General features: G+C 43.9%; 3 pseudogenes; 1 reads left to right on the forward strand and 2 right to left on the reverse strand.

Moving 5' to 3' along the window:
• The first annotated feature begins 325 nt into the window (after window positions 1-325).
• On the forward strand, window positions 326-16,702 carry LOC149749841 (UDP-N-acetylglucosamine--peptide N-acetylglucosaminyltransferase 110 kDa subunit pseudogene; annotated as a pseudogene).
• A 1,847-nt stretch (window positions 16,703-18,549) lies between these two features.
• On the reverse strand, window positions 18,550-18,655 carry LOC149749842 (U2 spliceosomal RNA; annotated as a pseudogene).
• Window positions 18,656-19,276: 621 nt separating this feature from the next.
• On the reverse strand, window positions 19,277-19,917 carry LOC149749843 (putative POM121-like protein 1; annotated as a pseudogene).
• Window positions 19,918-20,352: the final 435 nt, after the last annotated feature.

The raw sequence follows: 20,352 nt of genomic DNA on the forward strand, positions 1-20,352 counted from the left end.
TGACATGGAAACAAAGATGATATTTCATCAGTCTTGTTTTTATTTAAGTTGAAAGGTTATATATTTCTACTGTCTACTGCAATACTGCTAAATATTTTTATAGTGCTTGTAAATCTTATGACATTATTTTTTTAGTTTGTATTTAAGGCATTTACTCAAAAGGGACCATATGCCTCAGTTCATGTCACTCTATCATCAGTGTGTATGGTCACTCTATTTTCTAATACTTTTAAGATTGGTTTTGGCCCCGACGTTCCTCTGCCAGATTTATTTCCTTTATTTTCCCCTATGTAGCACCATTTGGGCCATTTAATATGTAATCTCCCAACTCACCTTTATAGTTATTTTAAACATATGTATATATTTGAAATACCGAATTGTTTTGTATTTTCTAATTTTTGCAAAAGTAGTATCGACTACAAATCACATCCTATTCTTTTATTTTCTACTTTCATCTCTACACTTCCAGTGTCGAAGGCTGGACAGATCTGCCCACTTTAGTACTCTGGCAATTAAACAGAACCCTCTTCTGGCAGAAGCCTAGTCGAATTTGGGGAATGTGTACAAGGAAAGAGGGCAGTTGCAGGAAGCAATTGAGCATTACCGGCATGCATTACGTCTCAAACCAGATTTCATCGATGGTTATATTAACCTGGAAGCTGCTTTGGTAGCAGCAGGTGACATGGAAGGGGCAGTATAAGCTTACGTCTCTGCTGTTCAGTACAATCCTGATTTGTACTGTGTTCGCAGTGACCTGGGGAACCTGCTCAAAGCCCTGGGTCGCTTGGAAGGAGCCAAGGCATGTTATTTGAAAGCAATGGAGACGCAACCGAACTTTGCAGTAGCTTGGAGTAATCTTGGCTGTGTTTTCAATGCACAAGGGGAGATTTGGCTTGCAATTCATCACTTTGAAAAGGCTGTCACCCTTGACCCCAATTTTCTGGATGCTTATATCAATTTAGGAAATATCTTGAAAGAGGCACGGATTTTTGACAGAGCTGTGGCAGCTTACCTTTGTGCCCTAAGCTTGAGTCCAAATCATGCAGTGGTACGTGCCAACCTGGCTTGTGTACACTGCGAGCAAGGCCTGATAGATCTGGCAATAGACACCTATTGGTGAGCTATTAGATTGCAACCACATTTCCGTGATGCTTACTGCAACCTAGCCAACGCTCTGGAAGAGAAGGGCCGTGTTGCCAAAGCAGAAGATTGTTATAATACAGCTCTGCGGCTGTGCCCCACCCATGCAGACTCTCTAGCCAATATCAAAGGAGACCAGGGAAACATTGAAGAGGCAGTTCGCTTGTATTGTAAAGCATTAGAAGTCTTCCCAGAGTTTGCTGTTGCCCATTCAAATTTAGCAAGTGTATTGGAGCAGCAGGGAAAACTGCAGGAAGCTCCGATGCATTATAAGGAGGCTGTTCGAATCAGTCCTACCTCGGCTGACGCCTACTGTAATATGGGAAACACTCTAAAGGAGATGCAGGATGTTCAGGGAGCCTTGCAGTGTTATACTCCTGCCATTCAGATTAACCCTGCATTTGCAGATGCCCACAGCAATCTGGCTTCCATTCACAAGGATTCAGGGAATATTCCAGAAGCAATTGCTTCTTATCGCACTGCTCTGAAGCTTGAACCTGACTTTCCTGACGGTTATTGTGATTTGGCTCATTGCCTGCAGATTGTCTGTGATTGGACAGACTATGATGAGCGAATGAAGAAGTTGGTCAGCATTGTGGCTGACCAGTTGGAGAAGAATAGGTTGCCTTCTGTGCAGCCTCATCATAGTATGCTGTATCCTCTTTCTCATGGCTTCAGGAAGGCTATTGCTGAGAGCCATGGGAACCTCTCCTTGGATGAGATCAGTGTCCTTCGTAAACCACCGTATGAACATCCAAAAGACTTGAAGCTCAGTGATGGTCGACTGCGTGTAGGATACGTGAGTTCTGACTTTGGGAATCATCCTACTTCTCATCTTATGCAGTCTATTCCAGGCACGCACAATCCTGATAAATTTGAGGTATTCTGTTATGCCCTGAGCCCAGATGACGGCACAAACTTCCGAGCGAAGGTGATGGCAGAAGCCCATCATTTCATTGATCTTTCTCAGATTCCATGCAATGGGAAAGCAGCTGATCGCATCCATCAAGATGGTATACACATCCTTGTAAATATGAATGGTTATACCAGGGGTGCTCGAAATGAACTCTTTGCTCTCAGGCCAGCTCCTATTCAGGCAATGTGGCTGGGCTACCCTGGAACCAGTGGTGTGCTTTTCATGGATTATATCATCACTGATCAGGAAACTTCACCTGCTGAAGTTGCTGAGCAGTATTCTGAGAAACTGGCTTATATGCCCCATACTTTCTTTATTGGTGATCATGCCAATATGTTCCCTCACCTGAAGAAGAAAGCAGTCATCGATTTTAAGTCCAATGGGCACATTTATGACAATCGGATTGTGCTGAATGGCATCGACCTCAAAGCATTTCTTGATAGTCTCCCAGATGTGCAAATTGTCAAGATGAAATGTCCTGAGGGAGGAGACACCGCAGACAGCAGTAATACAGCTCTTAATATGCCTGTCATTCCTATGAATACTATTGCAGAGGCAGTTATTGAAATGATTAACAGAGGACAAATTCAGATAACAATTAATGGATTCAGTCTTAGCAATGGACTGGCAACTACCCAGATCAACCTTAAGGCTGCCACTGGAGAGGAGGTTCCCCGTACCATTATTGTAACCACACGTTCTCAGTACGGGTTACCGGAAGATGCCATTGTGTACTGTAACTTCAATCAGTTATATAAAATTGACCCATCTACTTTGCAGATGTGGGCAAATATTCTGAAGCGTGTTCCCAATAGTGTACTGTGGCTGTTGCGTTTTCCAGCAGTAGGAGAACCTAATATTCAACAGTACGCACAAAATATGGGCCTTCCCCAGAACCGTATCATTTTTTCACCTGTTGCTCCTAAAGAGGAACATGTTCGGCGAGGCCAGCTGGCTGATGTCTGCTTGGACACTCCACTCTGTAATGGACACACCACAGGGATGGATGTCCTTTGGTCAGGGACACCCATGGTGACTATGCCAGGAGAGACTCTTGCTTCCCGAGTTGCAGCTTCCCAGCTCACTTGTTTAGGCTGTCTTGAGCTTATTGCTAAAAATAGTCAAGAATATGAAGACATAGCTGTGAAACTGGGAACTGATCTAGAATACCTGAAGAAAATTCGTGGCAAAGTCTGGAAGCAGAGAACATCTAGCCCTCTGTTCAACACCAGACAATACACAATGGACCTAGAGCGGCTCTATCTACAGATGTGGGAGCATTACGCAGCTGGCAACAAACCTGATCACATGATTAAGCCTGTTGAAGTCACTGAGTCGGCCTAAATAATGACTGTGTGCACAGGAGAATTACCCTGTACCTGAGCCTCAACCTTCTGGGGGAAAGGCAACTACTTTCTCCTTATCTGTACAATACCATGTTGCAGATGGGTGACAGACAATGATAAGATAGCACAGCCAGACTTGCTTCCTGCATGATCATGATCACGATAGGGAGAGACACAAGAGATGGGAAACTGCTGCTCCACAAGGAGTCTCCATAGAATTTTGCAGCATCCAGGTGTCTGGAAGGTCTGGAAGGTAAGTCTGGAAGGTCTGATCTCCCTTGGTCTTCCATGGGATGGATGGTTAGTGTGGAAGGGAGATAGAGATTGCCCAGCCGTTTTGTGATTATCATGGATTGATTGAGTCTTCTGGATTAATATTTTTCTTTATATTTTGGGTATTGGAGCTTTTAAAAATGTTTGGTTTCAGGTATTTTTATTCATGTGAAGTGTATATGATTCTCTTGAGATAAGGTTTTAAGCTAAAATATTCCTTGTTTTAGTTTCTGAACTCTACAGATAAATGGGGACTTTGCTGCTGTAGTCTTTTTATAGGTTTTATAAACCACTTGAGCCTACATCAGTCATTTTAGTTTGTGACATAATGTTTGGAACTATCAGTGCTTTGTTGGTTTATAGATGATGGCTTAAATTCTTTTCCTGGTCCGCTTCCTTCTTCCCTTTCCCCCACTTTGAAAATTCTCCTGTAACTTGGCTAACAAAAAACCAAGTCCGATTCAAAACCTCCCGGAGTGTTTCTCTTAGCTCGAAGGGACTGTCCCTACTTGTTCCCCTCCTTGTTCCATTCCATGGGAGATAAATCACCAGGGCCCAGAAATCAGAAAGAATGTAAAATGAGACAAGCAAAGCTGTCTCCCCCCTGCACATGCAGGTTATTTTTGATGCTTCTGGGTTTATGGGTTTTCTCCCAGGGAAGTTAACCTTGAGCCGAGCCAGTCTGTAGATAATGTAAACCACCATCTGGCAACCTTCCTTTTTCTAGTCTATATAATCTGCAACTGTAGCAGGAAGGTGTGAGTCTTCCTTTGGTTCCAGAGTGAAATGCGAGTTGGAGTTGGAGTTGGAAAAGAGGCCCACAACCAAGTGTTAGAGAAGGAAATGTGAAGTCATTAGTGAAAATCCAGGTTGAAGTTAAGGTGAAGAGGCATGAGGAAATGGTCAACTGTTACAGTATTACAAAGATCATCAAGAAGCATATCCATGAATGTGGTTTGTATTGCAATCTGCTGAAAAAGAGACAAGTATCCTGGCCTGGCCTTCATGGAGATTATATTTTATTGATTCTGATAATAGATTATTGTTGAAAAGGGCCTCCTATAAATTATAACCATGCAAAGGCAGCAAGATAATTTTTTTTCTTTATGTATGTGTTTCTCATTCCTACTCACTTCTCTCTTAGGGGAAGAGAAAATCACACACCAAAAAATGTCAAGTCTCAGCTATTCCTTTTCAAAATAATTTTTTTCCAAATTCCAGTGGAGGCAATAGGTTAACTGTTAAGATTTGTAAGGCTCAAAAAGCTAGATTTTTTACAAAGTGTACCCAAATTTTATTCTATAACTAATAGCTTTGGAAAGAATGTGTCATGATGCAAAGTTGGAAAAAGCTGGTTTTTCTTCCGTGAATGACTTCAGTGTGTTGGGAGAAGAGGCAGAGAAGAAATCAAAGTAATTAAACATGGGGTGAGTTTTCCTGATAGGGGACTCTAGTGCTTTAAAATAGACTAGATAACCCTAGGGATAAGCTGAGGGTAGAACAGACCAATGCCTCATTTCCAATCTGGTACCCTGGAAGAAAACAGTGTATTTCCTTTGAAGTCTTGAGAGGTTTCTCTTCTGCTTTGTTTTGTTTTTGGTTCATTTTGTAATCAACCTTATTAAGGTATCATTTACATACAATAAAATGCAGACATTTTTAGTCAATAGTTCAGTGACTTTTAATTAATGTATACATTTGTATAACTACCACCCCCATAAAGATAGATAACAATTCTAAAACCCTAGAAAGTTTCCTCCTAGGCTTTTGCAAAAGTATCCCCATCTCCCACCCCAAGGCAACCACGGATCTGTTTTTTATCTTTAGAGATGACTTTTGCCCAGTTTAGAATTTCATGTAAGTTGAATAATACAGTAGGTGCCCTTTTGATCTGGCTTCACTTGCTCAGCATATAGTTTTTGAGATTCATTCATGTTGGGATGTTTTAAACCAGGACTTTAGCCTGGGTGGCTGATGTTGTCTGAAGGCACTTATAGGTACATCTGAGTCTCTGGCATTGTCACTGTCTGTTCTTGGCTCCGTATTTTCAACTTTACTAAGCAGCACAAGGTTGAAGTAAGGAAGATCATTGTCAGTATAATGGAGGTGAAGTGGGTTCTGTTATATAATATTCTCAGCAAAAATTGACCTGCTTGGAATCATTGTGTTGATAATTGACAAGAATACTCTTCTTCCAAAAACCTTGGTACTATAAAACTTCTAAAGGACGCTGTCCTAGGACTCTTTTAGTTTTCATTTTTTGGGAAACATTTCTGGAAAATTCAAATGTTCACAACCTGAAAGAAGCAATTATTCACCTGAAGGCTGACTCTGCTAAAGTTGAGTTGTCCGACCTTTACATGCTGATAGAAGCCAAATAGCCTTGCAAAACAATGCTCTCTTATTGGATATAAGCATATAGATTGTTTAAGATGGACGTGTATATGCAGTAAAGTGAAAAAACAGAGAATCTTTGGCTTTCCCTTGCTGGGTTTTTTTTATTTTTTCATTTAAGTTTCTATAGCGTATGCTAATAATTCAGGGTAACCTCAGGTTAGTTTTAGTTCCACTCTTTACATAAATGTTGAAGTACTCCATACCCACCGTTTTCCTACCTTCCTTCTTTTCTTCCATCTTTCCTTTCTCACTTCTTATAATCCATTATACTTAATCCTGCATTTGCTGAGGTGGCACTTAGTGTAGGAAAATACTGTGAAATTTTGCTGTTCAGAATGCATGTTGACCAAATTCTATATTGAGAAAAGGTCTGAATTTACCCAGAGTAACCCTTTCTCAGCGTCTTTGAATAAAGGCCATAGAAAGTGGGCTATATATAGTATCCTGACAGGTATGTAGAATTCATAGCAATTGCCCTCAAAGAGCTTACCTATCGTAGATGCATATGAATGCATTTAATGATTGCTTTATTGGCAGCAGTGCCATCATACACGGTCTGTTTGGTTTTATATCATTCTCATTACCTGCTGATTACCACTGTATACATTGCAAATGGAATGGTTTCTATGGCTTGTGAACTTAACGGCCAAATAATATGTAATTTATTGCACACTTTAGTGTAGAAGATGGAGACTCCATAACTTTTCGTGTGTTCTTTGCCCCTTTGGAATGTATTACCCTGAGATCAGGCAAAGTAATAAATTTATTTCAAATGTGCGTGATAGCTAAACATCAGTTAGGAATGGTGGGCAATATTTCTTCTTCCAGCAACATAACAGTTTTTAAAGACTAAGCCATTGAACGTGGAGTTACTGAACATGGGACTCAGTTCACTGGGATCCTTCTTAGAAAAATAAAGCAAAACTTGAATTGGATTTGTGTTGCTTATTCAAGTAGTAACTTATCAGCTACATCTTGAACTTAATTTGTCACAAACATTTGGTATTTTATTAACTCTCTTCCCCTTCTTCCCCCGACTCTCACGAGAATGGATCATGAGTATCTTAAAACATACTAAGTCGTCTTCCATCCCTGTTAATCTAACTACAAGAGCACACTTTCCTTATCCAATGCAACTTACTGTCTTTTAGAGTAGCTGTGCTTTTAATTCTGTACAAAATTACAACCAGCAAAGAGAAACATTTTCAAGGAGCCACCACATTGTAGAGCTTTAGAAAGAAGACTTTAGAATTAAGGGCAACTATATCAATTTATAGCTAAAGCACCTGAGGCCTAAAGTAGGCAGGTTACCATGGAGGTCAGGGAAAGTGGTGGAAGATCAGGTTTCAAGCTGAGGAAGAGTCTAGAGGGACTCAATCTGAGCAGGTCAAAAACTGAAATGAGACCACGAATGTTCTGGGAAGGCTGGCATGTGGCCTCAAGTGTGGGATTCAGACACGGAGTGGGCCCGGGGGGAACTGAGCTTCTGCAGTAGGCAGAGAAGTCCACCTCCTCTCCGGAAAGTGCCGCTGACATCAGGGAGTTGAGGGGAAAGAGCAATGAGTTCCAGTCCACCTGAGAAAGCAGGCCAGTCTGATTAACTCTGAATTTAGGCTTATTTCAGATACTTCTTGAGAAAGAACTTGGACAAGAGCAAGTCCCACGCAGCCTCTTTTAAATCCATGCCCAGTATTTTCTGGTGGAGTTGCTTAAACCCTCCAAGTGACTCCAGCATTTTAATTTCACTCTGTAAATAATTCCGACAGTTCTATGATTGATTATTTAATGGGCAGATAAGTAGGGTCACAAAAGAGTGTGAATGTATTTTACAGAATGAGGATGGGCGGAGTGGAGCAGTCTGGAACAGCACACCAATAAAAAGGGATCTTGGTAAAGAAGAACGTCTCTTAGAAATGGAGAGGAATTCGCAAGGAAATTAGTGCCTGACTCCACGCCCTTCTCTCTGCATGTTTAAAAGCTAGTTTCTAATTTTATTTTCATAGGAGATGTCTCTGTGATGAATTGTCTTTTACCTCCACACTAGTTATCACATGGACATATTGTGAAGTTTGTGTGAGAGAAAGCAAGTATTAGAATTTCTCTTGCAAGCAGCCATAAGCACTGCCTGGAACAGTCTAGGATAGAAGGAGAAGGAAAGGAAGGTGGAAACAAAGGAGAAAGACAGCTGATGATGCTGGACTCTCTCGCTGGGATTTGTGGTATCTCATTTTGAAACTAAGTACAGAAAGTCAGAACTTGACTGATTGTTTCTTGATCACGGTTTGTTTTCATTTTTGCTTTTTTCGTGCTCTCTCATCAGTTATTCCAGCCAGTGCCATGTCATTTTCAGTTTCAGTAAGTAAGCATGCCTGTCTTGTTTCCATTTGCATTATTCATGCAAACGTTGATTGAACTGATGACCCCGAGTTATCACAGAAACATTAAATACACCAGTGGATACATTTCTTAATTTTAGAAAAAAATTACCGAGTGAAGGTTAAAACAACTCCTCTTCATTTTGTCATTTTAAAAATACTTCTCCTAACATGCAATACCTCATTGCCTAACAATGCCAGATAAATGAAGAATTCCTATGTATTCCTGAATGCAGGCTTGTCTGTATATTTTTTGGCAGGTATGACCGTTACCGAGGGTAACGGCCTGGTTTGCTGGCCATGTCCTGTCTCCTAGAAAGTTGTACTTTCTGTTTTCTTTCAGTTGGTCCATTGGATATCAGAGGTGAATTTATAAAACTATACTTCCCTTTACACTTACTTTGTTTTGTTTTGTTTCCCTTGAAGACTAGTTGATTGACAATGTTGTGTTTCAGGTGTACAGCTAAGTGATTCAGATATATATATATTCCTTTTTCAGACCCTTTTCCTTTATAGGTTATTACAAGGTATTGAATATAGTTGCCTGTGCTATACAGCAGGACCTCGTAGTTTATCTACTTTATATATAGTATACCCTTACTTTCTGTGACCCACGCTGGTCAGACCACATAATTATTTTCACTTCTGATATAATTTTTTCCGGTCCAACCTCAAATCTTTGATAAGAAGATATTTTAAAATAAGTTTAGCATGTGTGTGCTCTAAATCCAACAGTAGTTATTAGAGATATGATTTTGCACTAGATATTCCTCCCTTTTTTGTTCTTGGCCAACCAATTGAAAATTAGTTTTTATTTTCTGGTTGATTTGCTAGATGTTTATGACTATAATAAAAGTCTTAAATTTTGTCTCATATCTTAAAACACAATCTGAATTAGCAATGGATATTGTGCCATACATAGGGGCTGTGATATAAATATAGTTTCTAACTTCAAAAACATATAACCTAGAAGGGAACACAGACACATATGCAGCAATTATGGTAACTGCATTTGTTTACTAAGTGAAATAGTACTGAGATGGGTAAAGTGCTAGCGAGCCTTGAACAGGCAAATCAGCTGCAAAAATAGATGCGCAGTTCTTTAAAAATCTTTTTAACATTTTTCCAGGTACATGTAGAATATAACTTAGCATAAAAACGGTATGGGTTTGAGGATATGGGGAGGGGGAAGGTTAAGCTGTGACAAAGAGAGTGGCACGGACATATATACACTACCAAACGTAAAATAGATAGCTAGTGGGAAGCAGCCACTTAGCACAGGGAGATCAGTTCGGTGCTTTGTGACCACCTGGATGGGTGGGATAGGGAGGGTGGGAGGGAGACAAAAGAGGGAGGGCTTATGGGGATGTATGTATATGTATAGGTGATTCACTTTGTTATAAGGCAGAAACTAACACACCATTGTAAAGCAATTATACTCCAATAAAGACATTAAAAATAAATAAGTAAAAGAAGACTGACTCATCCAATTAAAAAAAAAAAAGAAATTCTCTCATCCTGGATTCAAGAGAAGGGATGAAGTAAAAGGATGAGGAAGAACAAGAAGAGGAAATGTGAGCGTGGAGAGGGTAGGAGGAAGAGCAGAAGGCAAATAATTGTGTATGTGCTTCTCTTGCCATCCCTGACTTTTTTTTTTTTTTTTTTTTTTTGGCGCTTCAGGAAAACCCAAAAGCCAGAGAAGAGCACAGAGGTGCTCACCACTGCATGTGAACAAAAAGGTGGAGAGAAGAGAATGGTGGTAATCTGCGCAGGCAACTGGAGGATGACCTGAGTGCATCTCGCCAGGGAACAGTCCCCGTTCCATAGAATCCCTGAAGATGCCAGGCTCTTATGTTTAGATGGGGGGCCGAAGGTGTCTGTGGAGTCATCACATACATCACTCCTGGAGGTGTTGTTCACATTGTGTTCTTTGTAAAGAGTGTCCCTGGTGAGGTTCAACATCTCCCTCTGCAGGACCCAGCCTTGCCCTCCCAACCCGCCAAGGTCAGCAGACAACATCCCCAGTTAATCACCAGGTGTAGTGAGATATCTGGAGTGGCCCTGGTACCCCCCAGTTCAGGCGTCCTGGGGAAAGGGTGAGGAGGACAGAGGAACCGGGGCTTCTTCTCATGCAAGCAGACAGCTCACCTGGCCCAGCGCTGCTGCATCCCTGTGGGCACACAGTAGCCCTGTCATCCGGTAGGGGACACTGCAGGATCCACACCTGGCTGGGATTTGCCCAACCCCTGGGGACCCCTCAGCCTCTGTGGAGCCCCACTGAAGGGCCTGGGTCACCTCATGGCACCATTTCTCAACCTGAGGTTCTATAGATTTTTCATAGATGTGTAAAAATTGAATACAACACACACACAAAATGAAGGCAATTCAAAGCAATGCTAATTTAGGATGAGTTAAAGGGCCAGGATTCCAAATTAATTATGACCTTAAAATTAGATAACAAATACATCTGGTTTTATTACATGCTGAAAAGCAGTGTCTTCTACAAACTTTTCATGTTGGGATACAGCAAAGCTATAGAATTTATGATTCTGTGACCACAGCATCAGGATATTTTTAAATTAAAAAGCACAGGCAAGTTTGGCTGGGGTGTTAAAGAAAGAAAAACGATTATTAGGGGAAAAGGGAACATTGCGGTTCTCTGCCCACTTCCACTGTGCTGGTCTCATGATGGGCCGTGTTGCGTGTGGGCTGGAGGGACAGGGTCACTACTCCCACCTGTGTCATCAGACCTCCCACTCCTCACAGCGCCCAGGTGGGAGGGACCCACACTTTTCAACCTGGAGCCCCAGTGCCTCCCCTTTCCTCTGCATCACTTTCACTGTTCAGGGGACCAGTCGCTCGAACGCCGCCCGGCCAAATGCCCAGGTTAAATCGCCCCTGTAGGACAGGTCTCTCTGCTACCAGAACACACTTGGCAAAGAGCAGCAAACAGGCCCCAGTGCCCTGGGGATGTGAGCCCTGGGGATGTCAGGGCCCAAAGTCACTTGCAGGGTCTGAGTAGCCCCCTGGGTCCCACACACCGACCCCAGGGAGCCCACCTCCCCACTGACTCCAGTCCCTGCCTTTGTGTGGCAGGTTCTCGTCTGACTCCTGTGAAGACTGTGACCTGGAGGCCTCAGCCTGAGACTCAGAGGGGATGGAGCTTGTGCAGCGTCTGGCAGCTTAAATGAGACACGAGGCCAAGGAAGGAGGGCCGCCTCTCTGCTCCGCCTCCGCTCCTGAGTCAGGTAGTGAGTGCCGGTTACTTCCTGTCGGAGCTGTACAGATTTAGCATAATTTTAGATATATGTCTTACTTTTAACAGTGAAAGGCTGTTACATCAAACAAAATTGATCTCCTCTTTTTTTTTTTAAACATTTCTATGTAAAATAACACACAAGTATAGAAAAGCACCCTCCGCAAAGGGAGGGCTCAGTGAATTACAATGGGCGCTGCACTCTGGGGAGCAGTAGTTCTTCCCTCTGTAAAAGCCCAGATGCTTCAGAGAAGCTCCTCTCAGCTTCCTTACTCTGGCCCCACCTCCACAGCGGAAATCCCAAAGGGACTGGATTCTCCCAGCCCTCCAGCACCCTCCACTACTTTCTCATTGTGCTGCCACACTCATTTTGAGTTATTTGTGTGTAAATCACTGCACTTGGAATATACATGGAGTAACTGACTTCATTCTTATAACCGAATAAGTTAGCACTTATTCTTCTCCCCTTCGACAGGGGGCGGCCAGGGTGCTGGGGACGTCCTGTATATTGAACTGGGTGTTGGTAACAGATGTGTTTATATTTACAAGAAACCATAAAGCTCTATGCTTAAGATCTGTGCCCTGTACAATACACCAAGTAAACTTCAATTAGAAAGAGATGCCAAAAAAATTTCCCCACAAAACAAACTTCAGGGCCAGGTGGCTTCCTCTGATTTCTACCAAACATTTAAGACAGAAACGATGCCTGTCTCCTACACACTCTTCCAGAGAACAGATACAGAGGGAACACACCCACACTGCTTTCATCGGACCAGGAGAATACTGATGTCATACCAGCAGTAGATATTACAGGACAGGAGAAATTCCAGGCTAAACACTTCTGAATGTCGATGTCAAAATCCAAAAGCAAATATTAGCAGTCTAAACCTAGAGGTTTTCAGAAAGGAAGGAAACTGGGATTTCGTGGCGGTATTTCCAGTGGTTGATGTGGACAGGATCACTGGGTGTTTGGGCGCTGCCTGGGAATGTGGAGAGAAGGGACAATGCCATCGGGTTAGTGGAATGAACATTTGGTGACAGAGATTAGGAGGGCCTGGGTCATCCTCAGAGACAGTCCTGGGATGGGGTCTCTAGGCTGTGGCTATGGAGGGGTCCCTCTAGAAGGGCATGGGCCTCTCTCCTGTGCCACTGCAGGGTCTAGGGATGGATGAGTTTGTAGGGGCTGGATTTTGATGAGGAAGGATGAGCAGGGAAGGTGCGCCCTCAGAGCCAGTGCGGCCACGGCCCCTCCCCAGCCAGGCCGTAGCCCAGGCTACTCAGACAGTTGCTCACATCAATAGTCAGGCGACAGTGGGGCACGCCAGCTTCACCCACTAAACCACCAAGCACAGCCCAGCAGGCCACTGTCCTGATTAATCAGCACTAACTGTGCATCCAGGGCTGGTTGTTGAAGACCAAGCTAATTTGTTAGAGACGTGCCATGTGGGCAACTGGCTTGGAGAGACCAGGGCTCTGAGCCACGTGGAGACAAGCCGACCACTGGTCAGACCACCAGGAGGCTCACCCAGTGTGTGAAGACGCTGAGGGAGGAGGGACGTAGATGGGACCCCCTGATCCTTCAAGGGACCTTCTTTCAGGGATATTTAAGAGCTGTGGGGTCAGGGATCAACATGTAAGGGAGGCAGTGGGTCAGGCTTGGGCCCTCCTGTTGGCTCAGACCCCTCCTGTCCTTGGAGCAACCATGGGGCAGGCAGGAGGCTTGGGGGGATGGAGGGAGGGGAGCCCTGGGCTCAGGAGTCCAGAGCACCATCTAGAGGATTCAGGGGTTCAGGGATTTCTGTCCCAGGGAACCAACTACATTCCTGTCCCACATCCATCTGTCATCAGCTTTGCGACTCCGGGAAAGTCACTTAAAATCTCAACATTTTAGTGCCATGTACCATAAAATATGGTTCACAGCACCTGCCATGAGTTCCCCACGGGGCTGATGTGGGGATCACAGGAGATGATGACAGATATTCTTCACAAGCTCTAAAGCATCACACCCATAACCTTCCCCACTCCCCTGCCCTGTGGCATCCAGGTCCCCTCTCTGGAGGCAGCACTACCACATTTCTTGCTTATTCTTCCAGACATTTAATATTTGAACACTTAGGTAGCACTTATGAAGTAACCATCATTTTTCATCAGGGTCTACCTGATTTGCTGTATTAAGCTTCATCATGTAATACTAATAAGTGGACCCTATTAACATTTCCACTATCACAGAACAAGGAACTGAGGACAGAGGGTCTGCATAACTTTCCCAGGTTCATGTGGCTTCTGGTATGATTTGAATCCAGACCATCAGGCACCAGCTCCCACTCTGTCGGTCACTGTGCTGTGCTCCCTTTCTATATTATCTCACTAAATAAAGTCATGTCCCGTGCAGTCAGCCTGCTGGCTATTTTAAGTGCACACCACATTGCAACACCCTCTTCTCAGCCCAGCTTCGATTCACGTGACTCCCCTAGACTCCCCTAGGAGGCTGGTGAACAAAGAGAACAGACGTGTGACCTGGGAATGAATTGACACCTCTGCATGGTCTTCTCCCAGCAACATATCAATAGTTCTCTCAGTTTTTGTTGTGTTTTCCAGGATCATGACTCGGGTACCAAGAAGAAAAGGAAGATTATAAAGGAATCAAACACAGGATGCACAAGAATATCATCTGTGATCAAGATAATCTGCTGGCCATCCACAGCGGTGGTTCAGGCACATCAGAATCAGCATCTGGCCAAACAACAGGGTAGGGACCCAAATAGCACCCCCACTGACCACTCCATTGAAGGTACTGTGGAACTAATACCAGCAAGTAGATTCAGGAGCAATGGCTGTAGTTTGTACAGCAGAGCCTGGATCTGGCTGAGGGAGGATTGGGCAGGGAAGGTGCCCACTCAGAGCCCGTGCAGCCACTGCCCGCTCTTAGCCAGGCCTTAGTCCAAGCTGCTCAGACGATTGGTCAGTTTCTAGTCAGTGAGACCCTGGGGGCCTGTAACCTTCATGTGTTAAGGCACCAAAACACCAGCCCAGTAGACCCTGTTCCCAGCTAATGAATATTAACTGCTCATCATCCGGGTTTGATCAGTTGAAGATGATGCTAATTCTCTGTGCAACTGTCATGTGGGCAGTTGGTTTGGAATGTCCTGGGTTTTGAGTCAGTTAGGGAGTCAAGTAGACTACTGGTCATTCAGGGTGGTCACCTGACCACCAGGAAGTCTCACTGCAAATCAGCTGCTAGAATCAAGCGCTGAGGGGGAAGGGAGGGGAGATGCACACATATTTGGATACCCTGGTCCATCAGGGGGTCTGCATTTTGGGGAAAGACACTGTATTTGGGGTCAGGGATTGAAACGTAGAGCCAGGAGGTGGGTCCAGGTTTGAGCCATTCTCTTGGGCCAGGCACCTCCTCCGAGTACCAGCTGTCTCCCTGCAGCATTCTTGGGGCAGGAGGATGTGGGAAAGGGAGTGAGGAGAGCTCTTGGTTTGTGTATCCAGGGTATGATCTCATGTCCATGTGTTCCGGAATCTCTGTCCCTCCCCTGCCTCAGACCCATCACTCATCAGTGTTGTGACGCTAGACAAGTTACTCAATCTGTCTAAATTTCAGTGCCCTGAACCATAAAATATGGGTCACAGCCCCTACTCTGCCCACCCCACAGTGCATCACAAGAAATAATATTCTTTCCATGAGCTCTAAAACTTCTTACTCGTGTCATCAATGTGAAAAAGTAGGCTCTATCCTCCTATTTGTAGCCTCCTAGGTGCCCTTTCTGGAGACAACCTACTTATTCTTCCAGGCATTTAATACTTGAACATTTATGTAGGTAGCACTTATGAAGTACCCATCATTTTTCTTCAGGCTTTGTATTTACTAATTTTTAGCCTCAGAACATAATACGAATAAGCAGGTCCTACTAATATTTCCATATCCCTGGCCAGGGAACTGAGAAACAGAAGAGCTAAGTAACTAACCTTCCCAGGTACACATGGCGTTCGAATAGGATTTGATTTCAGGCCATCAGGCACCAGCACCCATACTCTCCCTCATTGTGTTGTGCTGACTTTGTACTTGTCTCATGTAAATAAAGTTATTTTCCCCATGTGATCAGCCTGTTGGGTATTTTAAGTGCACGCTAAAATGCAAGGTCCATCTTCATAAGCCCTACTTTGATTCAGGGGACTCCCCGGGCAGCTAGTAATAAGGAGATCTGAAGTTTCACCTGTGAATAAGACTTTTGCCAGGAAGATGTCAACACCTCTCACTATTGTGAATGTATTTCCTAGGAGCTTGTTTCAGGAATATGAAGAGAAAAAGACAAGGATTCAAACCAAGGATACCATATGGGGATTGATCCTCCGTGAAGAAAATATACTGGCTGGCCCTCACCGTCATTCAACAGCTCAAAATGAACATCTAGTCCCAAAGGGTTGAGCCTCAAATATCATCCCATACAAGCCACTCCATTGAAATCACTGTGAGAATTCCATCCTGAAACTGATCAAGAGTAATGACTATAAAAATGTTGTCATATTATCTTTTGATTGAGATATAATTCACATTTTTTTTAACTGTGTGATTCAGCTGCTTTTAGTGTGCTCAGGTATTGCAATCAACATCTCTAATTCCAGTACATTTTCATCATCCCCAAGAGAAACCTCATACCTAGTATCAGTCATTCTCATTCTGTCCACCCCTTTCACCCCAGCCCTGGGTCTTTCTGTCTCTATTGATTTTCCTATGCTGGACCTTTCATATGAATAGAACCACACAATGTGCGGACTTCTGTGTCTGACTTTTGCAGTAAGCAAAATGTATTCAAGGTGCATCCAGGTTGTAGCATGTATCTGTCCTTCACCCTTTTAATGGCTGAATAATATTCATTGTATGGATATAACACATTTTATTTTTCCATTCCTCAGTTGGCGAATAGTTGGGTTGTTTCCACTCTTTGGCTATTATGAATAATGATACGACAATATAACACTCATGTACAAGTTTTTGTGTGAACATATGTTTTTTATTTCTCCTGGACATATACCTGGGAGTGGAGTTCCTGGGCCATATTGTATCTCTGTGTTGAACTTTTTGAGGAACGGCCAAACTATTTTCTTTTTCGTATTTGCACCAGCAATGATTGAAAGTGCCAATTTCCCCACATCATTGCCAACGCTTGTTTTTAAAAAAATTATATGGCACAATAGTGGGTATGAAGTGGTGTCTCACTGTGGTTTCAGTTTGCTTCTTTGGAGCAGTATCTGTGCAGATTCTTTTTCTCATTTTTAAAATTTGGTTATTTGACATTTTATTGTTGAGTTGCCAGTGTTCTTTACATATTCTGAATACTAGGCTTTATCAGATATATGACTTGCAAACATTTTCCTTCATTCTGAAGGTTGTATTATGTCTTTCTTGATGGTGTTCTTTGAAACACAAAGGATTTTAATTTTGATAAAGTCCAATTTCATTTTCCTTTTGTTGTCTGTGCCTTTGCTATCATATTTAAGAGTTCATTGCCAAATCCAAGACTATGAAGATTTATCCCTTTTTTTCTTCAGAAATTTGTATAGTTTAGCTCTTATATTTAACTCTTTGATCCATTTTAAATTCAAAGTCTATTTTGTCTGATATTGGTATAGACACTCCTGCTCTCTTGGTTACTATTTGAGTTTTCTCACTGAGTTTGGAATTCCCTTTTCTATCCTTTAACTTTCAACCTGCTTGAGTCTTTTGATCTCAAGTAAGTCTCTTGTAGACAGCATATAGTTGGATCATATGTTTTTACCTATTCCGCCAATCTCTGTATTTTGATTGGAGAGTTTAATGCATTTACATTTAAAGTAATTGCTGACAAAAAAAAGACTTATTTCTGCTATTGTGCTGTTTCTTTTCCATCTGCCCAAAGCTTTTTTGCCCCTCATTTCCTGCATTCCTCTCTTTCGTTGTGTGTGTTTAGCTGATTTCTTACAATACAATATTTAAATTACTTTCTCACTTCCTTTTGGGAATATTCTATAGCTCTTTTCTTTGTGTTTACCATGGGGATTACCTTTAACATCCTAAAATTAAAACACTCTAATTTGAACTTATACCAGGTTAAACTCAACAACATCCAAGTTCTTGAAGCTAAAAGAGCATCCTACTATCTCAATGCAAAAGACCTTCTCCAAGACACACTGCAGTTTCTGCCTGGCTGGGACATTGCCCCAGAGTGCGGTTAAGTTGAAGGAGTCGAAGGAGGCATACATTTCCATCCTCTGGATCACTGCTCACCAAAAATACATAATGCCAGGCACATATGTAGTTTTGAATTTTCTAATGAAGACACCAGGAAAATAAAAATGGTGGAGTCAATGTAAATAATAGATTTTTAATTCAGTATCTGCAAAGTGTTCGAATGTTTACATGTGGCACGAGAACTGTGGTCATATTACGAGGGCTTGAGAGCCGCATGGAGCAAGATAGAAGACAAACAGCATGCACTTGAAACTCTAAGAAGTGAACGCTAACAGGCAGATGGGACCTGGAAGTCCAAAGTTGAATAACAGCCCGTAACAGGGTGATTATGGTGGGTTTTTTTCCTGCCTCTGTCTCCCAGCTTACGCAAGGCACGCAAAGTCCAGCAACAGCTGAAAGTTAAAACCATGGGATCAACCTTTTATTTCTAGGCAGACAAGTGAGAAAGTGGGGGGCTTGGATGTTGAGGAGTGAGGGGGTCATCCCCATTGGTCTTTTTCTCCCCAGTTACCACATCTCCCCTGCAACCTCAGTGATGGCAGAGGCCTTCACTGAGAAATGGCCTGTGTCTCTGGACAAAGGAACAGGTTAAGAGACTCCTATTGTTTGAAGAGTGTGGGGGCATGCCCGTTATTTTCCTTTCTTTTCTCTTGCTATTTAAATTGACAAGAACAGATACTACACTTGATCTTAGCCAAAAGCCTGAGATGAAATAGACAAAATAAACTTTAAGCTAAAATTACTGTCAAGTATAAATTTTACTAATATAGTAATCCCAAAGGACCAAAGAGCAGGGCAGTGGCTTTATTGAGAACCCAGGATTTCCGAGTGTCCACCGTGCTCAGTCACTTTTAAATCATCAGCACAGCCCTATAATTCAGAGATTTAGGTGAAGTGACTTGCCCACGGTCACACAGCTAAGTGAGAGTCTTCTGGGACCAAGAGTAACTTTTGCAAAGGCGTCTCTTGCTATACTTAATCACTGCCACCATCTGACACTCACATTCTTTCTTTTTATACTATTCTGTTTCCTTGGGTCAAAGAATCCGACCCCTGAATTAAGGTTAAATAGGAGTTAGTGGCAGATCAAAAGCCAAAATCGCTTCAAGATATTCTTTTCATTCCCCCAAGTAATGCCTTTAGTCACAAAAATATAGAACAACATAGACAATTACAAGTCAAGTGACCTTAGTGTTCACAGGCAAGCACTAATACATTTTAATGTACCATGATCATATTAAAATAGAAATAACTATGAAACATTTTCTGCGGAGAAGCAGCCCCTGCGGCAGGCAGCAGAAAGGGACAGGAAGGCTGCTTGGCGCCCAGGCCCCCAATGGCCTAGGTCTCACCCTGCAGCGCACTGTTGATGTGCCGGAACGCTGCTTCCTTCTCGGAGTCTAGGTCTTCAGTGGCGACAGGGAAACCCAGCTCAGGGCCTGGGGGCAGCCTCAGAGGCTCCCCTCGCCGGTGCGGCAGCAGAGGAATCCTGCGTTTTCGGGGCCTGGGACTGTCAGATGTGCGGGAGCCCTTCCTCCAGGGCCCTTTCTGCCCTCTTGCTGCCTCTGCATCTTTGTCAGGCTGGCTTTTCCTCCGGGAAACCACCGGAGCTGCAGAGGGCGACGGAGGGCCCTCCTCGCTCCCTTTCTTTGCAGACTTCTGGGGCAGCCCTTGCGGTATGGCGGGACCCCTCCTTCTCTTCACTGGCGGGAAACCTCGGGTGGAGCTATATGAGCTCGTGATGGCGTTTCTTTGGGGGCAGGAGCTCATACAAGTGGTCTACAGTTTCCTGGTGGATCTGTCTTCTGCCCACTTGGCGTGGAGGTCTCTCTGCAGAGGTCCAGGCCTGGGCACGAAGAAAGAGCCCCCCAGGGGCCTAAGTGCAGATCGTGCGCCCCCGGTGTCATCGGGGCCGCTTCTCTGGTCTTCGTTCCTCCCTGTGACTGTGGGGACTTCCTCCTGCTTGGCCATCCCTTGCCCGCTCTTTCCCAGGGCCCTCAACACCGTCTTCTCGGTGCTGTAGTTCGGGACACAGCTGGGTGTCGTGGCCGGCACTGGCTGCCCCCGCGCCACACTGACAGTGACTGTGTCCACTGCGGACACTGAGCTGCGGGACGTCGTGGAGGTGCGAGCACCCATCACTGCCTTCTTCCGATGGCCTCGCCTGCAGATGAAGATAAGGACCCCCAGAAAGGAGCGCAGGGTCTGCGGGATGGTAGAATGTGGCCTCAGAGACTCTGTGGCAAAGCGCAGATGCAGAGTCACTGGACACTTGTGGGCTGGCCTGCGAGTGGATAGCCGGCCATAGACAGCTGGGTGACCCGGGCCGGCCACGGTAAGTTGGTGGGCGTGGGGAGCGGGCCGGGGGCAGATGAACCCTCCTGGCAGGTGCTGATCCCCCAGTGCCCGGG

Source organism: Delphinapterus leucas, chromosome 3, assembly GCF_059928025.1.
Source record: "Delphinapterus leucas isolate spDelLeu-1000000601 "Yukka" chromosome 3, BTC_Dleu_Yukka2, whole genome shotgun sequence".
NCBI classification, from domain to species: domain Eukaryota; kingdom Metazoa; phylum Chordata; class Mammalia; order Artiodactyla; family Monodontidae; genus Delphinapterus; species Delphinapterus leucas.